The following is a 7,547-nucleotide window of genomic DNA, read 5'->3' on the forward strand; positions in this document are numbered from 1 at the left end:
GGTTAGAGTAAGGTAAATTCTTGCTTAAAAGCTTATTTTGGCTTCACTTCTTCAAGAAGTCATGTATACTAAATAATAAAATTTTAAAGTTGTGGTATCTGTGAATTTGATAAGGTAAAACTGCTAAAATTCAGGGTTACTGTTTTACCTGAGCATGACAGTATCAACAGTGAATTTTATCCTCCTTCAGACAGATAGTACAAGGCAGAAAATCCACTTACATCCCATTTACAGCCATAAAATAAGTTGCAAGAAGAGCAAGGCTGCCCATGCTGACACCCAAAAAAAAGTTTATGCTTTCTGCATAAACGATTTTGTACTTCAAATATAAACACAGACATTGGCAGGTTATTTTGTAAGTCATGGAAAGGCTCTCACACCCCAAGCCATGGCTATGCATTTTGTACCTGCAAAACTCTCCCTTCAGCTGAGGCTTCACTGCCCAGCTCCACTATCAGATGTCACACTTCCAAAAGTCTAAAAGTCAGAATAAAAGCTGGGGCGTTGCTGCCAAGCACGCTTTTGAAAGACTTCAAAAAGTTACTGGAGCAAGACAAACTGCACAAGATTCTTCCAGAGGAAGCCAGGCCAGCAGCAGCCCAAGAGCTCAGAGAGGCTCCCAGTTAATTAGCTGTTTGCTATGTAGAAAAGAGGCTGTAGGAAATGCCCAGTGCTGCATCCTCATTTGTGCTTCTCTCTGATCCCTACAGCAGAAACTCAGTCCGGAGTGCAGCAGAGCTCATTAGCCAGCAGAGACAAACTCTCCTGAGGAGAGAAGTGTTTCTTGGGCTGTTAAACAGCATCAGCTCCATGTGGCCACCCCTCTGCCTGCCCTGAGCAGAGCACGAGATGCCCATGCAGGTAGGGCCTGGCACAGCTTGGCTGGGATCAGGGATGGAGCCTGGTCTCTGCAGAGGTGGAACACAGACCCTCCTTCATAACTGGTTTGGAGGGAAGGGAAGAGCACTGAAAGTAAACGCAGAACTGGCCTTGGTTTGATTCCAGTGCAGAGAATGGGAAAGCCTGCATCAACTGCTCCTGCCTGGGTGACCAGCACCTCTCAACAATCTCCTTTGGCTTTCCTAACAGCACATTCCACGTTTGCCTGCTAGGCACATTTCCCTGAGTTAAGATCCTTATCCTCACCCTCTGTGGACTCTTGGCTCATGCTTTAAGAGAGCAGCTTCATTTAGGAAGTGCCCAGTGCAGTCAGGTCATGCCCTTTGTGCAGGGGAAAGTTTGGAGCTTGCTCCACTTCAGCTGCCTCTACCAGGGCCAACAGCCTCATCTGCTCCACGTCCTCAACCCCTCGGTAAACGGCACCTCATTAATTTCAGCACTGTAGGAGCACTAACACTCTGCTCTGAAGAGCACAGCCCCAAAGCTGACCATATTAAAAGGGAACGAGCCAGGTCTCCACAACGCTCATTTGTTCTATCAAATTGCAGGGACCTCCCATTGTTTTTTTTTTTCCTTTTCATGCTTAGCATCCTGCTTTTATCTGGCAGCATTTTAACAGCTGTTTTCTTATCACATTAAACCGACATCTCTGACAAAAAGCCAATGTCCAATTCTCCTGAATTTCCTCACAGTGTGGTACAGGGGAGCAAATTTCTACCGAGCAAAGCTGTCTATTAGCCTGAGCACAGGTTTCGTCCTTTAAACAACCATCTTTCCTATCCTCATAAACCCCAAACAAACAAACAAAAAACCCCAAACAAACAAACCAACCTAACAAAACTCCACAACTTTGTCACAATCTCACAATCTTCTATACAAACCTCATCCCCCCCAAAAATAGCAGGCCAGGCCTCCAGCCAGTGGTAGCACTGGCACAGTGCCTAGGAAAGTAATGGAGCTGCACTGATTTACAGCAGTTAAAAATCTGACCTGTAGATGAGTCATGGGCTTCACTTGCTGCTTGAATTGCAACTAATCCAAAGGGTTTGGGTTTGCTTTGTTTATCTCTGGATGTTTTGTAAAGCTTCAGTCACTAAAGGTCAATTCCAACATTTCTTCATAGGTATTTAGGAAAGCTCCTGAATATTTAGGAAATGCTTAGATGTATGAGATTTTTCAAGCATGCTGCTTCTTGGATTTGGACTCATCCTTTCTATCACAGCCACACACTCTGCCATCTGAAATAGTCCATTAACCTACACATTGAGGCAGCTACTTTTGATCAAGAGATGAAAAATCACAGCTTAGCTCTGAGCCTCAAAACAAAAAGAGACGAGGAAAAAACCCATCAAGCAGAGAGGGAGGCTTTGGGACTCTTCTCCCTGCTGTCTGTCAGAGAAATGTGGCTCTGGCTGTTTCTGGGTGCCTTCAGCATTACGGTCTCTTCTCCCTCTGCTGAGCAATCCAAGCACTACAGAGAGTGACAGAGCTGCCTGCAGCAAGAAGTTCTTCAGTCGTGTCAGGATTACACAGGAACAAACTTTATTTCTCAGGCTAACAGCAGGAAAAAGTAAGAAACAGGGAGAGGGGCTTGGCCTCCTGCTCCCTCCTTGCCCACAGAGATGTGAAATGAGCCAGGCTGGGGCTGCAGACACCAGGGCTCAACTCCAGGCTGGTGAAAGCATCTGCTGACGTGGGGAAACCAGAACCTGGCTGGTGACCGACCAGGGACAGCCCTGGAGAAGGCAGGAAGCTTTTGAATTAATCATTTCCCCTTGCTGCTGCATTGCCAAAGAAGAAATGAGACTGTCTAACTGCTCACGTGGCTCCCATACAAGGAACAGGTGAAGCCACTACAGCAGCTTTTCATCGGCTGGGGCAGTCACAGCAAATCTTGGCTCATTCCAGCAGTGGGCAACACATCCCTGGATGTGGTCCCAGCACTGCTCTTCTGCAATCGTGATAATTCTCCAGTGCCCAACCTGACAAACCCTATGGGACCTGGAGGGGAAATAACAGGTGTATTACCATAACCCAATACTACCAAGTTTACCATTTTGTAATGCATGAGATTCAGGAAGCTTTTTATGCAGCACCACAATCTTAAAAGCATCATTAATTCAAAAAATAAAAATAACAGAGCTCAAATATCTGTATCAGATCCTAGGGTTAAACTAAGTGGCAATCCTGAGATCTTACAAAGTTTTTACCTGGATAGAGGAACAACTACCCTTCCTTGCTAAGCAAAAAAACCAGATAATCACCCTAGGGCTCCATCTTTAGTGAAAAATAAAAACCTCTATTTCTCAAAGACAAAAAAAGAAAAACAAACCAATACCAAATCCCTTTTCACTAGCTCTATCCAAATTCAACAGAACAGCAGCTAAATTTATGTCAGAAATCAAGGTGCAAGTGAAGAAAAGAAAAAAGAAAAGGCTTAACACCAGAATGGCAAGATTTCAAGCGTGACCCATTGCCTGGTAATGTCAATGGGATCCTTCTGAACCATTTCCAAACAAGTCAGATACAGCTCGCCTGACGTGACTTGTTACTGAGAGCAGCTGATGGGGGTAGAGAGGAAAAAGGCAAAGAATTCACAGGAAAAACAGACACAGGAGTCATGGCAGCCCTTGATCAGTGGGTGGGGAAAAGTATACTTTTGTTTCTTTTAAACACTGCCCCCAAAAGGAAAAAAACTAGCAGCCTTCCCATAGGATCCATCTTAAACCTAGACGGGGTGAATTTGTAAAGAGCAGCTAAAACCTAAGATTTTTCAAGGTTATCTAAGGAGACATTGCAAAGTCCTTTACAGTGTTTAGTAATGTAGTGCCCCCCAAAATGTTAATATGTTTTCAAACTACTCCAGGCATATTCAGCAGAAATCTGTTATTAAAATCAATGAGAGACAAGCTGTTAGCTGTAGGTTGTGCTGGAAAAGCTGCAGATGAAATGCAGAAAGCTCCTATGCTTTCACTCCACATCCAACAATACAAACATTTTCAGTTACCTCATAAATCAAAGTTTGTCATTAAGCTGCACCTAAAGTGCTATCTTGCCCAGGCCTCTGGAAAAGCATCGAGGTAGCTGTTAATTATTTTTTTACAATTGCTCAAGAAACATTTCACAGGTGAAGGAACCATGGGCTGGTGAAAATCCTCTGTGACTGTTGTGGGGCCAACAGGATCGAGGCATCTGCTGGTGGTCAGAGACAAACGGACTCAGAGAGTGACAGTGTGTGTGAGCTTTTACACTGAGACACTTTCCACTCCGAGCACACCTAAGGGACTTGATGTAAACTGGTAACAGAGCCTGGGATTCGCACAAATGAAATAAAAGCAGGAGCAGACAATGAAGAAAGTTAATTTTTCACCCAGAGAACTGCAGTGTTAGAAGATTGCCCTGGAGGATTTAATCAATGAAAGTGAATCTTGTATATTTTTCTCCAGTATTCCCAAAATAAGTCAATAAGATGCCAGCACTCTCTCAGTACAGAGTGACTGTTTTCCAGTAAGCTTGAGCTAAAGTCTTTATCAAAAGAACTAAAGAAATGCATTATGATTTCAGAGAAAAATAGTAAGCAAGGAAACAGAAACAGCAGGATAACCTTACAAGGCACAATAGGTTTTCAGAAAAACTTTTTTACTTCTTTTATTCCTAAGGACGATTAGAAGCAAATAAAAACTACTCTAAACCAAGCACTGCTGGTGCACCAAAATACCTGCAGCTACCCTGGCCTTTAAGAACAGCAAAACATCTGAAAAATGCACACCACCATCAGGCACTATCTAAAGGCATTTTCAGATCCAGAACTCCTCTCCCGTGAGGAAAACACAACTATTTGTCCATCTACTTCATCACAAAACCTCCCCATGCATTCAAACAACTCCTATTGCACCCTGTAATAACCCATCACCCGAAGGATCTGAGCAGGAGTGCTGGGTCCATACACATCACCCAAAACAAGCAGTAACAGATCACATTACATAACACACTTCTACTTAATTATAAACACCTGAATAAATGACCCTGCCTGTCTGAAGGGCTGCACACCAGCTCTCTCTCTTGGTCAAATGACCTGTAGGCAGGAAGCTTCCTCAAGTCCTAAATCAATTTACAGTCCCACCTTCAGCGGGAGCCTGGATAATCTGTATCTCTGAGCATTAAAGAGGAAAAAAACAAACAAAAAAAAAAAAAAACAAAAAAAAACCCCTCCATAATTTCACCTTTTTAACACTCAGTTTACATGCACAAACCAGAAGAGCTGTCACTTCTTCAGTTTTAAAAGCTTTAAGCAAAATTAGCTATTCTAAGCTACCTGCAAAGCAAAGAGGTGCAACTGAAAAACATCAGGGGAGTACTATCCATGATTCTTCAAAGTGTTGGAAGTTTCCAGAAGGCACAATAAGGATACAGTCAACATCCTCAGTGCATTCCAACACAAGACTTCCAAGGACTTAAAGGAGCAAAGACAAAGGTAATTTTTCTGTGGCAAGAATATTACTGCAACAGTTGTACCTAGGCTAATCAAAGGATTAGGAAGCAAGGCTCACCCTCTGTATTGCTGAGAAGTGATGCTCTGAAAACAGCTTTTACTACAAGGAATATTGTCAGCCTTGTTTCAAAATAATGACCCTTATTTCTCCATTTATCAGTATAATTTCTTCCTCAAACTGGCATTCAAAAATATAGCTCTTCCTTGGTGGAGGAACAAAACAAAAACACAGCTTGAAATACAGGAGTGGATTCCCAACAGATATACATCAACATGAGGAGTCAATAAAATTATGTTAATTTATGCCAAATGAAACCTAACCAAGATTTCTCTCCTTGGAGATGAGGCTGGGACAATTACGGTCATTTCCAGCAGATGCTAATCCTCATCACACAGGGCACGAGAGCTCGTTCCCATGCCTATGGAATGTCACCGAGCAAACACATCTGGTAGCAGGAGGAGCATTCAGTTCTGCACACTGATGTAGCAACGTCACTGGCTGACCTATTCTGCCCAGCACACAATGGAGAGTTGTTCATTTTTCTTTTCAATGAAACGCTATGCAAGTGTTGATTTAATGGTTCATTCATCAACTCCTCTGAATATTAAGCAATTCATTTTGACTTAATTTGAACAATTCAATTTTACCCATCCTTTCTCCCCTTGAAAAATGTGAATTACTGCCCAGGGAGAAGCTGTTTTAAAAGTTGACTTAACAGGAAGCACTTAGCTCCATGAGCTTTATACTCCTTCACAGTCTGATATATATTTATTCCAGACTTTATTTTCCTATTACATATTATACCTAAAATTCACTAATGCTAAAGCAAAGACGCTTCAACAAACATTCTTAATATTGCAGACCAAAAGGCGTCTTCTACATGAGCTACTCCCTAAGAAGACCACCAGAAAACAAAGTGCATCGTGAATAAGCATGCAAAATTCTGCAACACGCGGGGAAAGGAGCCTCTCATTGAAAATCCCTTACTTTGTTCTTTCAAAGTTTGCATTACCAGATACATTTTCCCAACAGAGGCAAAACACCGATCCGTGCAGGAAGCACGGGAGCTTCAGTCTCACCTGTAAGCAGCACCTCGCACCTCCGAGTCCGCATCCCGCAGGGCTCCCACGGCCCCGCTCCGCAGCCGGGCTCAGCCCCGCGGGGCCGGGACCCGCCCGGGCCGGGGGGAACCCTGCCGGCACCAGAACAGCCCGGGCCGGAGGGAACCCTGCCGGCACCAGAACAGCCCGGGCCGGGGGGAACCCTGCCGGCACCAGAACAGCCGCGACCACCGCACCTGTTGGCCCGCGGTCCCCGCCGCTTTTCCCCGATCCAGCCCGGTCTGTGCCCGTTTTCACCTGCTGCTCGCAGCCCCTCGCCGCAGCCGCCACCCCCCTTCACGTCCCTTTTAACATTCACCCCGGCAGCCCCAGCCCGAGGGACACTTTCAGAGTCCCTTCCCCACGGGAGCTCGCCCCTCTCAGACACTGAGCATCCCCCGCAAAGCTCGGCCGAGCCTTCCAGAGGGCCGGGCAGCGTCCGCCCGCTGCCAAGAGACACTTTTCCCTCCGGGAATGCCAACAGGGAGCCACCGCGCTGTGAGGAAGGGAGCGATGCGAGGGAGCGATGCGAAGGAGGGATGTGAAGGAGGGATGTGAAGGAGGGATGTGAGGGAGGGATGCGCGGGGGACACCGCGACCGCGACTCGCCCCCAAGGGCCGCGTCCCCCCGCGAAGGGCAGCGCCGGCCAGAGCCCGAAACTCCGCCAAGTCCGAGCGCGGGGCCGGCCCGCGGCGGCACTCACCGGGGCGGGGGCGGGCTCGGCCCCTCAGGAGATCATGCCGGCGGAGCGCGGGGCCGGCGGCGGAGCGGCTGCTCCGGCAGCGGGGGCGCGGCGCTGCTCGAGCCGCGGCGCAGCAGCCGCGCCGCCCCCGACACGCGGCCGCGGCGGCCCGGCCCGCGGGGGGCGCGGAGAGGCGGGCCCGGCCCCTGTGCCCGCCCCGGCCCGGCCCGGCCCGGCCCGGCCGCGCCTCCGCCCGCCGCGCCCGCGGCAGCGACAGCGGCAGCGGCAGCGCACGGAGGGAGCGCCGCTGCCTCCTCGGATTCTCTTCGTTTTCTTCCTTCTTTACCCCCCCCCCCCCGCCCCGCTTTTAT

General features: G+C 47.4%; 1 protein-coding gene across 1 annotated transcript in view; it reads right to left on the bottom strand.

Annotated features, from left to right (window-relative positions):
* SGCD (sarcoglycan delta) overlaps positions 1-7,268 on the bottom strand; it is a 314,769-nt gene extending 307,501 nt beyond the window's left edge. Inside the window, exon 1 of the mRNA XM_088173550.1 lies at positions 7,198-7,268. The gene's annotated coding sequence lies outside the window, so the exon portion shown is untranslated. The remainder of the gene's footprint in view (positions 1-7,197) is intronic.
* Between the last annotated feature and the right edge of the window lie 279 nt (positions 7,269-7,547).

This window comes from Sturnus vulgaris, chromosome 15, assembly GCF_052056855.1.
Source record: "Sturnus vulgaris isolate bStuVul1 chromosome 15, bStuVul1.hap1, whole genome shotgun sequence".
Classification (NCBI taxonomy): Eukaryota; Metazoa; Chordata; class Aves; order Passeriformes; family Sturnidae; genus Sturnus; species Sturnus vulgaris.